Here is a 16,674-nt window from a genome sequence, read left to right on the forward strand (position 1 = left end):
CCTCAGGTGACATATGACAGCCCCTGAAGTATCGCTGTCCTTGGGGTTGGGGATACCCCATTGTGTCTGAGTGTCCCCAGGGCCACACCAGGGCTCATGCTGTGTCCCCCTGCAGTGTGTGTGAGGCAGGGTGGTTCCTGTCCCCACACAGTGACATGTCACCCCAAAAGTGTGGCTGTCCTTGTGGCCGGGGACACCCCATTGTCCTTGTGCACCCCCACGGCCCCACACCAGGACTCTGCACCAACCACCCCCAGCCCTCTGCTCAGTGTCACATCCTGGCCTTGGGGCAGGGACTCTCCGGGGACAAAGGGGATCACGGCGGCTGAGGGCGCTGTCATGTTGTTTTTCCAATCAGCTGCAGTACTTGAGCTCCAAAGGCTTTGTAGCTTTTGGGCTGGGCGCTGTTTTGCTTTGCGCTGATCCACGGCCGTGCCTGCCTGCCCAGGGGCTCTGCAGGGTGGGTTTAGGGCCAAGCCCTGCTCTCCCCACTCTGGGGGGTCTTCCCTGGGAGCCAGGCCAAGCAAGCCCATGGCAGGAGCCATGAGGAACACAGTGCCACAGCAGAACTTCCCATCCTCAGGAGTTAAACCCTCCATGGAAGAGAATCCAAACACTGGTTACATAAAACAACATTTAAGGCGAATTTTAAATATATATATATATATTTCCCACACATGCTTTCCCCACTGCCCTCCTCCTCCTCACCCTCTCCCCTTCTCCCCCTCCCACTCTCAGAGCCGGGAGCATCGGCACTGATGCAATGTTGGCGTAATTGGAGTATTCAGGCTGCTATTTTGTACCTGTCTGTTTATTTGAGAGACAGCCTCAACCTCCTAATGAACGCGTCTGAATATTTATCTGCTGCTCCTGAATGGTGCATTTGTGTTTCAAATGCTTAACTGTTATTTTTATTTAGCTGCAAATTGCTGTTTTTGTTTTGCTGGCGTACCTGCTTGGAAATTGCTCTAGCATGAGGTTAATGCCGAGCTGTTTTCTATTTCTGAATTCTTTTTTAATTAATCCTGTGCTGATAAAAGTGTAAGGACTGGCTCTGCAGTCCCTTTCTAGCTTGTCATGGAGCTAAGATGTGAAGATTGTGGAATCAGCCTCAGAAGGAACTGGCTCATGTGGAGGAATGAGGAATCCCAGCCAGATGGGATGGTAGAGAAAATATGGGCAGAACCCTGGAAGATGGGAAACCCCAGTGACATGGGGCAGCTCTGTTCTCCTATGCTACACTTGAAGGTACCTGTACCAAGTAGCACCATTTCTCAGAAATTTCTTTTTTTCCTCCTCTTAGAAGGTTTCCTCCCCTCCTCAGTGGCAGAGGCTTGGTCCCCAGGGCAGCACAATGCAGGATGGAGATGGGCCAGACTGGTGCCTTGAGCCTTTTCCCCTGGATAAAATCCTGCCTTGCACAGGGTGCTGACCTCTCCTTGGAAAAACAAACAAAAACATGCCTGGGACCAGTTCCCAGCACAGCTGGTAATGGGCACCCTCAACACAAGGGCCAAAAAGCCTCCTGCCTGCCCATTCCCAACTAACTGTGGGTGCAGCACTTCACACAAAGGACTTCAAGAAGCATCTGGCTGAGAGCACCTATGGAACTGTCCTGGTGAATAAATCCTTCATGATGTATTTGACTGTCCTGGTGAATAAATCCTTCATGATGTACTTGACTGTCCAGGCTCTGGGCTAGCACAAGGTTTGGGCTGTACAGTCAACTTGAACTTCTAAAGTTGTGTTGGGGTTTTTTTAGATAAAAGAACAAAGCAATAAAAGAAGAAAAAAACAGGGAAGGAAAAAGGAAAGTGAACACATTTTTGGAGCAAGGTTAGAGGCAGCTGAGTGGGGAGAACACAAGGAAACCCCAAATGTCCCTTTTGCGATGGCACTGCTGAAGATGGAGAGTGTTGATTTGGAGTCCTTGGATCCAAGGTTGTGCAGGAGGGCAGGAAAATCAGGCATAGCTGCCACAAGAGACCATGAGCAAACTGCACCCCCAGAACTGGGTCCCATCTGGGGTTGGTTGGTTGGACCTCCCCTCCAAGCTGATTTCAGTGGGAAGGGCTTTGTGCATCCTCTGCCAATGGAGTGGCTCTGGGCACAGACCCACACTGTCCCTGTGCCATCCTCCCGGTGCTCTTGAGTCCTGGGGTGCTGCCAGGCTGCTCTGACCCGCTCCATCAGAGATGATCTGTGTGCCTGGTGCTGGTTTGCCAGGAGCACCCATTGCTGGCACCATCTTTGACTCCTGAGCACACCATGGCTGACATCTCCCAACTGCCCAGGGCCCAGCTTTCCCTCTCCTTTTAAATCTGATCCCAGCTCTGCACCTCTTTGCACCTGACAAGCATCCTGCTGGGGGCTGTTAGAATATGTCCATGTTAGAATATGTCCATGTTCGTTTTCTGCTCTGTACCCCTCAAAAGGACCCCAAGGGGCAGGATGAGATTTAGGAAGGGCATTACTCCATCCCCTGCTGGGGTGGCCTTTGAAAAGCCATCTCCATTTCCTTCCCTGGGTATGAAATGGGACACTGTCACCCCAGAGTAAAGGGGAGCTCCCAGCACAGCAGGGGAGATTTAGTGCATGATGGAATTTGCAGGAAGATACAAAGGAAGGGGGGGTTCATGTCCCCCTTTCAACTCCCAGACTTCTGGGTGCAGAAACAGAGGTGTCAGCATCCCTGAAAGATCGAGGGGTGTTAAAGACACACGAGAAGGAAGAGAAGAAACGCGGCTGTGTCCCCCCCGCTGCTCTCCACGGGGACCAGCAGCCGTGGGGGAGCAACAAGGCCACAAATGGGAGGCAGGAGGGAGCCTGCAGTGAATGCGAAGGGATGGAGGGGACGGCAGAGCCCTGCTCCTGCCACGGGTTATTTCTTTTCATGGAGGGAAAGGAGGAGAAGCCCTTCGCAGAGGCGTAAGGAGCGGGCAAGGTGCAGGACGGGGAGGGGGAGAAAGCCCCAGGCAGGAGTCCATGGCTGCTAGATCGATCGGCGCGGCTCCTCGGTTCGCAGACACATTCACGCTCCGCCGCATTTCCGTCTCGGCGCGTTTTCCACGGAGATGCTCCAGCCCCGCTGGCAGAATCCCCTCGGAACCCCCAAAGCCGAGGGCGATTCCCGCGCATGCAGAGGGATGGCGGGGGCTGTCGGAGGGGTCTGGGGGCTGCGTCCGGGGGTTCCCTCGGCCGGGGCAGGGAGGGGACCGGCTCCCGGTGCCACTAGATGGCAGGCGGCCCCGCTCCGAGCCCGCTCCGCTGCCGCCGCATCCCGGCCCCGGCGCTGGGCCCCCCGGCTCCCCGGCATCCCCGCTGCGCTCTGCGAGCAGCGCCCGGGACAGGCTTTCCGTGCCGGCATCCCTTGGAAAACCGAGGGGCACCCGAGCCAAAGGCTCTTTCGCAATGCGAGGCGACGGCGGGGACAGTCCTCAGAGGCTCCGACGCCTTCCCGAGACAAAATCCTGCCTTTCCCTTCCCTCCCGCCTGCGCTTTTGGTTTCCTTCTGGTTTTCTTTCCTTTTTTATTTTCCCCTATCCCTCTCCAAAGGGCTGCCTGCTTTTCCCTAGCTCATTTCAAGCGTCAGGATTGCAAAATGAGACAGATGCACCCTCTGAACGCAGGCTGAGCTGCAGCAACGTGCACACAAGGTCCAAGCTGATTTCCCAGCACTGGGGGATTTTTAAGCTGGCAGTAAACTAGGCAGGGCCTGAGGCAGTCTAATAAATAGCTTTACCTGGCTTTCTTCTACAGGACTGCATTTTTTCAGCCTTTGAAACAGTGTGGCTGCATCCAGCCTGCTCCTAGGGCACAGCCCCCAGCTCCTGCCTTCCCCAAAGGAAAAATGGTGAGAGAAATACCTAGGGCACAGCCCCAGCTCCTGCCTTCCCCCAAGGAAAAATGGTGAGAGAAATACCTGGCCCTCATCCAGACCCATGCCACAGAGCATGCAGATAAATCTCTAGGCCCTGTTATCATCTCTGGGGGTCAATTTGGCTGCAACAACCACCTCTGCTCCTTTCAGTGTGTACCTCCTCCTGTGAGCCATTCCAAGGATGATGCTGCTCTGTCCCTGGGCTACCTGCAGGGAAGGATGTTCTGAGGGTTCATCTGCATGTGGAGTTTCCACGTGCTTTACTGCCATCACCCCTGGGCTGGATACAAAGAGTTGGAATATTTGGCGTGTGTGTGTGTGGGAGACACTCTGGATGTTACTGAAACTCACCCCCTCCTGGGACAGGGCTTTTTTTAGACTGAAATAGGAAGCACAAACCTCACCCTGAGCTTCCTCTAGGGTTTGGTTCTTCCTAGAGGTTTGTCCTTACTGGAAATTTCTTTTCTGCACCTCTGGCCCAAATCCAGCCAAATGCTTAAGCACAGGCTTAGCTTCAAACCTGCATTGCCACAGTGTCTTCTTGGACGAGTTGGATTCTCTTGGTCCCGCTCACCTTGGAAAAGCTTGTGCCTCTCCATGCTCCTGCTGTGAGATGATGGCAGTGGGAAGCAGGAGTATCAGCTTGCTTTCCTTGTGCACCAACCACAAAATTAACTCTGCAGGTTGCAGGAAGAGAGTTATCAAAGCTGTGAGGTCATGGGAATGCTGCATGTGAAGATTTGGGGTCCCCAAGCATGAGCAGCCCTGATGTCCACAGCTCAGCCCATCCTCATCCTCTCTGCTCTTCTCACCAGGTGACAGTCAGGTAATGCTTAAATTGCCAGTAGTGCCAGTGAATATTTGATACTGGCTGAAATGGCCAAGCAAAATCACAGCTGCTGTCACCAACAGGGACTCAAAAATTTGCTTCCATATCAATGGCAAGCCACAACACCCGTTCCCCATGGATTGGGACCACCAAAAAAAGTCTGATCCATTTGGTCACATCCTCCCAACAGCTTGGACCCTACTGATCTCCCAGGTCTAGCTGTGTAAGAGCTCTGATGGAAATTCATTATGATTTCTCGACCCTTCCCCTGCCATGAATTTAAATTCCTCAAACCCTAATGCAAGGAATTGAAGTGCATATTGATTAAGGGCCTTTTATGGATGTCTTGCAGAGCATATTAAAAATTATTTAAAACTTGCATCCCAGTATTAATGACTCTTGTCTCCGGCACTTTGCAGCAATTCAGTCTTGACTTTTAATTGAAAATCTTTAGTTAAGACAAATTCTTACAGCCAGGGAAGATGAAGTTCTGTTCCAGGTATGTGCCACGGAGGGGTTTTCAACCTCAAGGTTCCCAAGAGGCAGTGAAATTCTAGAGAGGAGTCTCTGTCCTTCCAGTGGGTGGGTGTGGGTTGTTCTTGGAGAAGACAGTTCTTTGGGCTTCCTCTCTAGGTGCTGCAGAGCAGGTCTTTCACTGCTCCACTGCTCACAGCAATGACATGGCAAAGAATAACAACCTTCTTCCAAAGGGCAGTCACCGCATCCATGTGCAGAAAAATGTGGCACCTCAGGTCTGGTGGTGCTCTCACATCCCACCTCCAACAGCACCCATGAATATCCACAAGCCAACAAATCTGAGCCAATTACTGCTGTCACCAGGTCAAACACCTCGTGCCTCCTTAGTCCATGTTTTCTTCTGCCTCTGCATCTGATTCCAGAGGGCTTCTTCCCAGCCATGAAGCTTGGGTCTGAAAGGGCACCTTAGCTTGAAAACAGCCCCAGAGAGGATGTGGCATTTTGTAGAAGGAGCAGTGTGGTACTCACATTCTCTGAACAGAGAGAGACATCATTTTCTCTCCCTGGATTTTTCCTGGAGAAGCACAGAGAGAAGAAGAGAAAACAATTCTTATCTCTACTTGGTGCTCCTGTTGTTTTTGCGCATGTGGAATGTGTTAGGAAGATTGTTTACCTGAAGGGATTTTGTCAATTGGATTCTGCTGAGGATTGTTTTGTTTTCTTGGCCAACTGGGTCAAAGCTGTGTCCTGGCTGTCTCAGACAGTCATGGGTTTTTCTTTAGTATCTTTTGTATAGTATCCTTTTAGTATTCATTGGCATAGTATCTCTTTAATATTGTATAGTATAATGTAATATAGTTTAATAAAGCAATTGTTCAGCATTCTGAATCATGGAGTCAGGTGTCAATCATTCCCTGCAATGGGGGCACCCTGAATTTGATAGAGCAGCAAGAGATGTCACTTGGGACTGTCAGCACCTTGGTGGAGACAGCACTTAATTTAATGTTTGGTGGCTCAATGGTGGCTGACAAAGGAGCCAGGAGTTTGCACTGTGGTCTGGTGTAGGAAACCAAGATACTGCATGTTACAGAGCCTTGTGTTATCAGTGTTATCTTCCTGCTCCATTCCCTGAGCCTTCAGCATGACAGAGAAAGGGGCTTTTTCTTTGCATTCCCTTTGCCTCCAAGGAGAAACAAGCCCCCCATAAAAGCATCTCTGAATGTGCCTCCTCTGAAAGGAAATCAATATTTTCCATCCAGTCTCTGGTGGGACAGGATGTTGAACAGCAATCAGTGCCTTCACCCCCCTGCATGGGCCTGGAGCCAGGGGAACTCCAAGACCACAGGGGTTTCCAGGTCACATCAGCACAGGATAGGAGAGTCCCCCTGTGCATCAGAAGGGACCTCTGACCATGACAGCAAGGAATCAGTACTGGCCATAACTTGCTGTGACTCTGGTTTAAAAAACCCTTCCTCCATCCTCTTATTGCATGCTAAATGATTGTTTGATTTTTTTTTATGATTGCATGTAAAACATGAACCAGCTGGGACCCTAAGTGCTTCTCTCCACCATGAGTGGCTTTCCTGTAAGCCTCATCAAAGCCACCCGTCACCAGACACTGCCCCAGGGACTGAGCTGTCCATTCAGCCCATCACATGTGCAGTACAGCTGCTCTTCTTATGCATGGGGGAGTTGGAACTGGATGATCTTTATGGTCCCTCCCAGCCCAAACCAGCCTGTGACACTGTGATTTACATCCTCAGAGGAGTCACAACCACCGGTGCCATTCAGATAGTGAATAACCATTACCCCAAGAAAGGATATAAAAAGGAAATATTTTGCCACATGCTGCAATTTTTTCTTAAATATACATTCTGTTCCTTCTCTGGTTTTAGTTTTTTCAGGCCATCCTTTTCCCATCTTCTCCTGAAGAGACAGAAATAAGCAGTTTTACTTTCACATCCAAAGAAGGTCCATGCCTCCTTTCCTCCCAGGTGGTAAAAGTGCTGCTCCATAACTGACTGGAGTCTACTCGTGTTTCCAAGGATTTTTATTGTTCTTATTTCTGGTTTTTCCTTGTGAGTCACACAATTATTGGCTTGATTCTCTGGGTCAAGTGCTTGGCTGGAAACCATGGAGTTCATCAGACTGCAAGCAAACCAAGCAATTACCCCTGTAAGGTCCAGGAGTTAAAAACCATGAGCTAAACCTTCAAAACCTGAGCTGAGGCATCCTCCAGGCCCAATGCCCACATATTGGCCCAATTTTTTTCAGACTTTTAACCAACAGTAAGAGCTAGAAACTCCAAGGGTAGGCAGGAGTGCATCACCTATGCCTTGACTATCTTAAGGAGTGTGTTTGGTGCTGTAGTTGGGTGTATGAAGAGGACCTTGCCAAAGACTCCCCAGACTTTCCAAATTATGGATATGGAGAGAACTGAATGCAGTCCTCCTGAAAGAGTCCATCACATAACCAACACATCCTTCTCCTCCCCAGTCTCCAATGCCCACAGAAGGCATTACAAAAGGACTTCCAGCAGGCAGTGAGTAATGATTAAAATCTTGGTTATTTATAATAGACAGAGCATTCAGATGGAAAACTCTTCTAATTGTGCCCCGAGGTGGCTGCGTGCTCAGGGACACCCTCCCCTCACTGTTGTACCACAGCACTGTACATCATCTTCCAAAATCATGATGAAGTGACTTTGGTTTTGCTTTGAGACATGGGTTTTGTTGTTCAAGGAGAAAGCAAGACCCTGGCCTCTTCCCATACCCCTTTCATTTTTGGGTTGTTTGTTTTTTTGTTTTGATTTTTGGTTTTTTAATTTAAATGGAAGGCTGGAGTTGCTTTTCTACACACAAAATGCGGGTGATGGTGGAAAGCTTTGCAGAGATGGTACATTTTATGTCCAAGCAGTCCCAGATCCCAAATACCCAAGCCAAGATGCTTCTTTCCTTTTCCCTCAAGTGCTCAGCAGCAGGAGTTTCTAGCTGGGATGGAAATGACCTTCAGGTGAAGAACCACTTGGAGGATGCCACAGCTAAAGCTGAAGAAAACCCACACAACACCATGTGATGTTTTCACCCTGGGGATTCTGAGGGTTTTTTTTAAAGTCTGATGTGTTTCCTGAGTGGAGACACAGATGCATTGCTGTAATATTAAGCTTCTTCAAAACTGAGACACGCAGAAGGATTTCACCTTTCCAATGACCCCTGTGAAAATACTCAACCCAGACACTCCTCACCACTTAGGGCAACTCAGAAGACAGAAGTGAAGTGTTGTAACTTGAACTCATCTCTAATTATCTGGAATTTGTTCACACTAAATCAAACAAAGTGAAAAGTCCTACAAGCATAGTCTATAATTCATGACTCTGTTGATTTCTCTCCTAGGCTACAGTGACATCAGTAAATAACAAAAGACTTTATCCTGTCAAAAAAATCAAGGGGGAGATTTCTGAGGAACTGGGCAAATGCTCTCCAAGGGACATGAAAACTGCAGCAGCCTGCCATCACCCTGTGAGAAAAATAGAGTGAAAGCACATGAGATTTACCTCATTAAAAATGTGGGTTTAATGCAGATTTGTGTTTTTATATTGTAGCATCTGGAGTTTCCAATGAGTGTGACCACATCCTCCTTGGATTCAGCCAGCCTTTAAGAGTGAACCACAAAGGAAGAACAGAAATTACTTATTTAGGGACAAAGAAAGGCTTTTGTTTTCTGTTATTTTACACAATGCCATTCTGACAGAACCCTGCTTATTCTGGGACCTGTGTTATGGAAGCAGATCCTCCTTGTCCCAAAGGACATATCCCAGTCTTCCATCTTTAGGACATATTCCATTCCCCTGCCTTTAAGACAAGTTAATAGTATTTTCCTAGCACAATAATATTGTGGTTTTATACTTCTACAGCATCTGAATAACATGGCAGAACAAGGAGACCAGACCTCACCTGCTTTTTTTCCTCTTCAAGCTAGTGACAGACCATATCAGAGCATCCTTGCTTTTCCATCTCTCAGCCTCCAGCAGCACCTGTCAGCAGCCCATCTGTTGGAGAGAAAACCCATTTGGCTCTACTCTGTAGTTATTTAAGGAGAGGGACGACAAATGCTTGCATCATTCAGGAGTCTGAGTCCTGGGGGAAACCATCAGGTTTTGATTCTTAACACACACCAAACTTGAGCATTGCCTGGTGGCACAAAGCTGATGGGATAGGGATGCGTTCCCATGCTCCCAAGGCTGTGTTTTTTCCCACTTCCCACATTCCAAGTTCAGCAGTGCCCTGTGGGGACAGTGGCCCTCAGAAGTGGCCTTTCCCCTCGAGACAGGGGTGGAGATCAACACCAAGTCTTTGTGCTGGGCCAGACGGTCAGGAGGAAGCATCACCAGCAGGATCAGCAGCTTTTTTCCTAGAGGAGGATGAATCAAAGCCAGCGAGCTCCTGGCTGCTGCCCTAGTGTCCAGTCCAGGAAAAGAGAGAGAGATGGTGGTGGCTGGGTTGGGCCACGAATGTGGGAAGATCTCGGAAGGAGGGAGAGCCTTGAAAGCAGGAAAGTGAAGCTCAGAGGGATGTGCTGAACTCACTCTAGACTGGGTGGGGCAGAAAACCAAACCATGAATCAGCTCCTGAGCACTGGAAAGAGGCTGGTCTTGGCCATTTGGACTTGGCTGCCACTGACTCTTCCCATGGCCGGTCAGTCCAGCACAAGCTGGACAGGATGTGTCTGGCAAAGGGCCTGCTGAAGGGAATGATGAAATCACCATGCTGAGGCTGCCTGAAACCTCCTACACCCCCTTCTGGAGCAGGAGCACCACTGATCATTTCTCAGGTGTCTTCCCATCTCCCAACTCTCCACCCTCCTGGGAAGGGTGGGGCAACTGAAGTGTGTGCTGGATTAGTAAAGGAAGATGGATCATTGTACTGATTGTTGCTTTTCCCCTGAAGGATATAAGAACATAAAGGGCTGGAGCAATGAACCACAGCTCAGGAGAACCAAAACCACCATGGACTTCTGTGGCTGTCTCCCTGTTCTGTAGGAACCGGGGTGGATGAATCAGGAAGCAGGACAACCTCCTTGATCATGGGATGGGGAGACACCTGATGGAGATGGACCAGTGGAGAGGTGGGCTGGAGAGACAGAGAGCTGAATCCATGAAAACCAGGAAGCTCTGCCTGACTCCCAGTGGGAACCTGGAGAATATCAAGGAACAAGATCTTCCTGCAAGTCCTGTCCTATTTCTCCACAGGGGCTGACCTGGGCCCTTTGCTCACACCTACCAGCTCTGCCTCATTTTTCTTTCTGTAGGTGAGTTGAGTTGCTCAGGAGTCCAGGATGTGGGATGTTCTTCCAGTGAGTTTCATAGGAAGGAGCACAAGCCAGGGCAGTCCTGCCCTGATTATGAACAGAGAGTTTTGTTATAGATGTAGGTCACAAAGAGTGGGGAAATATAGCCATAGGTCAGGAAAGGTTGGGTGAGTATCCAGCAGAAAAGGGCAAACTCAAGACAATTTGCATGCAGTGCCACAGTTATTTTGAGATTTGGAGCACAGAGAGCAGAAGGATGGGTAAAGAACTTGGGGAAGATGAGCCTGGGCCAGCTGCAGGACATCCCAGCAGGGAGGTTAGAAGAGCAGCAGAGGGATCTTATGGTAGGTAATCTTTCAAACAGTGCAAAATCTTTAGAAACATTACAACAGTCACTTTATATCAGGTTCAGTATCTGGTTCTTGTAGCCCTGGTGTTTACATCTGGCCCTAAAACTCAAATTACTGCACTGTCTGATGCTGATGGCTTTAGGTGTCTTGAAAATCTCATGTATTTTCTGCAGTATAATTGGTCTAAAACATGTTTTCCTTGTTTTTCTGGTGCCAGCGCCAGTCAGAGCTCCAAGTTTTGTAACCTGCTTGTTTACACTGCTTCAAGCAAATCAGAGTCAAGCCTCTGGATGTTGTGGTGCCTTTCACCACATTCTTCCTTCAGTCTTTTTTTTTCTGCCTTTTCCACCCCATCCCTGACAGGGGAAGCACTGTTCTTTCCATGCTCCTTGGTTCTGTGTTCGAAGCAGTCACAGAAAAAGTGACAATTAGGAAAGAAAGAACCTTCAGTATCTGCTTTGGCAGGCACAACACATCCCACTGCTGAGCTGCAGCAAGGCAAAGCAGCTGCTTGCCTGGGTCAGATGGAGATTTTGCTGCCTTGTGCTGTGGGATCTCCCCAGAGAGCCTGGTGCTCTGCCACGCTGCAGAGGCAGTGAAAACACAACATCAAAGTCAAGCAATGCATGTTTATAGCAGTCCTGAAAGGAGCAGGGAGCTGGACTTGTTAATCCTTGTTATTTTTCACTTTTAGGGTGCTGAGGCCCTGGCACAGGGTGCCCAGAGAAGCTGGGGCTGCCCTTGTATCCCTTGAAGTGCCCAAGGCCAGGTTGGATGGGGCTTGGAGCAGCCTGGGATAGTGGAAGGTGTCCCTGCCATGGCAGGGGGCTGGAACACAAAGATCTTTGAGGTACTCCCTACCCAAACCATGTTAGGATCTTTCTGGGACCCTTCCAACCTGGGATATTCTATGATTTCAGGATGCTCAAGTGCATTTCAGAAAACAATAGTGATTAGAAGCAAATAATAAGGTTAGATAAGTTAACATTTGGGAGATCAAGTAACCTGGGGCAGGGGAACAGACATCAGCTACATCCTTCCCACATTATTGTGCTCTACCAAAATGATTTAAAGGTTGCTAAGCAATGTCAGTGTTTTTCCCCCAAACTGAAGGAGCATAGCAGAAGCAAATGAGTTCACTGCAGCAGAACCAAACTTATATAAAATCTAAATATATATATATATATGATCATTGCTACTGAAGGTTTTTGTTTCTTAAAGCATTCCAGGCAGCTGAAAAATCTAATGAAAGCCAAGATCCTTATTTTTGTCATTTGAAGTCTTCTGGATCAGCCAAGGTAGACCTGCAACCCCTTTCTCCAGGTCTTACCTGGCCCTGGTTCAGTGTCCAAGACTGTTGCTAAATGCTGCATGATGCCCCATTTTCCTTCCTTTTTCAATCCAGGGAAAATGAACTGAAATCTCCGCCCCAGATGATAAAAAAGAAAATCTTATCAAAGCACAACTTTATGAAGGGCAAGGCAGACAAAGAGAGTGGGAAGGAAAAGAAGATAATGTCCTAAATCATTAAACAAGCCTTATTTTCCCATCACTTCTCCCTCCTTATTTTAATGAGGCAGCAACCAGCCCCTTGCTGTCAACACATCACCTCTGTGTTTGGTGGATGAACAGGGAGGATTCTGGGCCTGAAGGTCCCTCTGGAGCCCTCTGCTAATCCCTTCTGTCCCTGCTGGTCACCTCTCTCATTTCCTCAAGACACTCTCTGGTGCCTCCACAGCACCACAATCTAGAGAGGACCAAAAATCAGCATTTTCATTTTCATGCCACGAAAGGGAGAATTTCCTGAACAGACTTTTGGGACTATGGTAGAGTGACCAAAGAAGTCTGGGAGTGACACAACAAAACAGCAGATGCCAGAGGATAAGAGATGAGGACTTGAAATTATCCTGTTATGCCTCACAGGGACACAAAAAGGACACTGAGGTGCTAAGCAGAAAACTCCCAGTAGGACAGGAGCCATCAGCACTTCCTGGAGGTTTCACCTGCTCCCCCAGGTGAGGACCAGGCAGCACTGGAGACATGGAATGATGTGGAGCTGGTGCTGCCAGCTCCCTGCAGCTCATCCCTGCAGTGCACCCCTCCAGATTTCTTAGTATTTGTTCTCCTGTTCTGGGAAGAGTAGAGAGCTGCAAGAGGCCCAGCTCACAGGGATGTTTAGAGAAAGGAAAGACCATTGTGTGAAAGACTTTGGTATTTCAGGGTTTGTTTTCCTTCTGACACAGAACAAAACACCACCATGTCAACACCCTCTGCAGGGCAAAACAGAACAACAACAACAACAATAACAAAAACAACCACCAAAAACCCAAACCAAACAAACCAAAAATTATCAAGCAGTGGCATTTTGGACATGGTCTGTGGAAGTGTTTTGGGCTTTTCAATCTCAAGATCTACTGTGGTAGCAGGAAAATTTTTACTAAAGGGGAGAAAAGAAAGAATTAAAAGAAAATAAAAGCCACACCAGAACAGAGAAGAGAAGCCTTTCCTGTGCCAGGGTCTGACCCTGCCTCGGTGGGTTTTCTCTGCAGTGGCACGAGGATCAAAGCGTCTCCCCTCTTTCTACCCTTGGCGGGACGCAGAGCTGCAAAAGGAGCCTCCAAGTTTTAAGCAGGAAAATTTGGAAACGAGCAGTGCAGCCACCCTGTGTGACATCAGCAGAGCTGTTTTGCACCAGCTTTGCTTGAGCAGGACTCGGACCAAGCAGCCCCGAAATTTCAGAAAGGTGGAACATAAGAGTTGGATCCCAGGAACAGAGCTGGGGGAAATCCACTGCTCTGGGCGGTGTTTGGGTCAAAGTTCTTTCACTCCAAGGGCTCCAAGCCCAGCTCCTCGCTGCCCTGGGGGGTTCATGTGGCTCCTCACTCTCTCGGCCCTGGCTCGGGGATGTTTTGGGGTGGCTGGGTGAGTTTCCCGGCGGGGCAGCCCCGGGTGCCGATGCCTTCCCCGGCGGCAGAGAGCAGCTCGCCACCAGCTCTCTCCCCGCGCTTGTCACCGCGCCCGGCCGCCTTTCACTGCCGCCTTTTCATTCGCCTTAATTCACTGCGTTTCCTTTCTTGCTCCTTGCGAGGAACAGAGGGAGAGCTTGTTCCAGCAGACGGGCCCCATCCGCCCCGCCCGGCTCCGCTGGAGCGAGGGCTGGAAAAGCGGGATGCGGGCGAAGGGGGGAATCTCCCACCCCTGCGGGGCCCCCGCGCCGCTTCCCAGCAAATACGGTAAGAGCTGAGCCTAAAAATGTGAGGCTGATCTCATGACACAGGGTGGCCCTGCATTCCTCACCTCTGACATAACCCGCTGGGAGTGTGCTCCGCACAAAAACACAAACAAGATGTCCTGGCGGGCTGGCGGCGGGGGCCGGGCAGCTGGCAGATGTTCCGCAGAGCCCCCCGGCTGCCAGAGCTCCGGCACAGGCTGTACCCTGGCGGGCAGGGCACGGCCACAGCCCGGCACTGAGCCCCCGGTGCCTGGCTGGGCGCCCGGGCTCTCCCCCGGCCCTGGGGAAGGTAACGCGCTGTGGTTCTGTATCAGCCAGGGAGGCTGCTGGAGCTCTTCCCAAAATCTCCCCGCGATTTTGCTTGGCCGGTGCCCCAGGGCGTTTGTAAGGACTTTGCGGTGCTGTTGCAGGAGGCTGGTGGTTGTTGGGGGGTTTTATTTTGCCTTGTTTTTTGTTTCTTTCCGAGTGTCCCTGGGCAGGCTCTGCTCCGGCTCTGGCTCTGCCATGGCTGTGCTCTTCTGCCTCCCTGTGACCGTGTTCACAGGGGTCTCAGGATGAGGGAAGAGACGAGGGTCTGGCTCCATGTTTCAGAAGGCTTGATTTATTATTTTATGATATATATTATATTAAAACTATACTAAAAGAATAGAAGATAGGATTTCATCAGAAGACTAGCTAAGAATAGAAAAAGAAAGAATGATAACAAAGGCTTGTGGCTCAGACTCTCTGTCCGAGCCAGCTGACTGTGATTGGCCATTAATTAGAAACAACCACATGAGCCCAATCCCAGATGCACCTGTTGCATTCCACAGCAGCAGATAACCATTGCTTACATTTTGTTCCTGAGGCCTCTCAGCTTCTCAGGAGGAAAAATCCTAAGGAAAGGATTTTTCATAAAAGATGTCTGTGACACCTCCCCATCCCACAGCAGCTCCTTGGTGATTCCCAGGCCCTCTTTGCTCCCTGTCGTGCCCCACAGAGCTCAGCACCCAAAGCCTGGGGTGCTGTGGGGTGGTCAAACCTCCAGTAAGTGCTGATGGCTCCTGTCCTACTGGGAGTTTTCTGCTGAGCACCTCAGTGTCCTTTTTGTGTCCCTGTGGGACGTAACAGGACAATTTCAAGTCCTCATCTCTTATCCTCTGGCATCTGCACCCAGGCTCAGCCCGGGATGGGATGGGATGCTTTGCCAAGGATCACGCGGAGAATCCGAGTCCCGCTGCCGTAAACACGAGGCTGCCTTTGCTCCCAGCCAAACCCTCCTTCAAAGCACAGCCTTGTCCGGAGCAGGAGCAGATCCTGCTCTCCCCTCTAGCCCGGCCATGCTGCACCACTTGTTTACTTTCTTCTGCAAATGCCCTAAACCTTGACGACGACCTATTTTCCCTTCTGTTACGCAAAGCTCCTTTCCTAGAAAGAGGCTTTGTAACGCTCGGTCCAACCAGCCCAGCTCTCCTCCATGTGTGTAAAAGCAAACTGGAAGAGCCTGGCAGGTTCAGCTCAGCTCCAGCACATCCAAAACCCACACAGGGATGAGTCAGGAGGCTCGGGCAGATGTTACCTGAAACCATCCTGCCAGACAGCCGATCTGTTTGTGGGGAATCAGATAAGCAGTGAGGCAGCCTTCAAGTCCACTCCTCAAACTTTGCTTTTTATTAGTGCTTTTCATCCATCTTCTCCTTCTCCAGCATTCAACAAAGCTGGGAAACAGCTTTTTTCCCAGACATTTCTCTTTCTCTCCTTACTTTTCACTGGCAGGGAAAACATCTTTTTTTTTTTTTTTTTCACATTTTTAAAAAGGAAATAAAAAAAAATCTCGTCCTTCCTCCACATTACTTCCAAGTTTTCAAGATTGCTACTCCTCTGGCAGAGGATGCTTTGCAAGCAAACACAAGACAAACAGTGGTAATGAGAAACAATAGTAACAAGAGAGTAAAAATTGTTTCTAATTTGCTCCTTCAGAGCACACAAGGCTTGATCCCAGAGCAGAAGAGAGCCTTTCCTCATGGGTCCAAGGCTCTTTTCAGACACTCCTTTATCCTGGGGCTCTGATCCTTTCTTTTTTCTCAAGGAGGTGCTCTGGCCATGCTCAAGCTGTTGGCAGCATGGAGTTGTCTCCTCCTCCCCTCCCTGGTGATCACAAACAGCTCCTTCCACCATTCCTTCTACATCTCTAATCCACAGCCCAGCTTTTTAAGCTAACACAAAGTCAGGGATGGTTTATTTTAACATGCCAGGCTGTAACCTGAAGCTAGAGTTACAAATTCAGCCTAACAAGTTTCCCTTGGCCAGCTAAGAGTGCAGGTTAGAGATTAATCCAACAGCAGCAGATGGTCTGGGCTGGACTCTTGCTGCTTCCCACAGCTGCTCTTTCCTGTCCCCTCAGTACCTGCAGCCTGCCTTGGCTCCTATCCCTGCTCTTGCCTGGACAGGGGCAGGTTGCTTTACACAAAAACAAAAGCAGAATTTGAAGCCTGATGTGCTCTGGCTGTGAGTGGCTCACAACACCAACACCCACACGTGCACACTCGTGTTTTCCATCACTTGGAACCACCAGGCTTCAAACCACTGCCAGGGACTCCTTGTGCCTCTGTTATCTTGT

The 16,674-nt window shown here is 49.6% G+C and overlaps 1 long non-coding RNA gene across 1 annotated transcript in view; it reads right to left on the bottom strand.

The window, feature by feature from the left end:
- Positions 1-798: 798 nt before the first annotated feature.
- The window catches only part of LOC143695378 (uncharacterized), a 59,164-nt gene continuing 43,288 nt past the window's right edge, over positions 799-16,674 (bottom strand). The window contains exons 2-5 of the long non-coding RNA XR_013184513.1: positions 9,140-9,234; positions 8,740-8,838; positions 5,860-7,112; positions 799-5,760 (exon numbers count right to left, since the gene is read on the bottom strand). This is a non-coding gene — a long non-coding RNA (uncharacterized LOC143695378). The remainder of the gene's footprint in view (positions 5,761-5,859; positions 7,113-8,739; positions 8,839-9,139; positions 9,235-16,674) is intronic.

The sequence above is a fragment of the Agelaius phoeniceus genome, chromosome 1, assembly GCF_051311805.1.
Source record: "Agelaius phoeniceus isolate bAgePho1 chromosome 1, bAgePho1.hap1, whole genome shotgun sequence".
NCBI lineage: Eukaryota > Metazoa > Chordata > Aves > Passeriformes > Icteridae > Agelaius > Agelaius phoeniceus.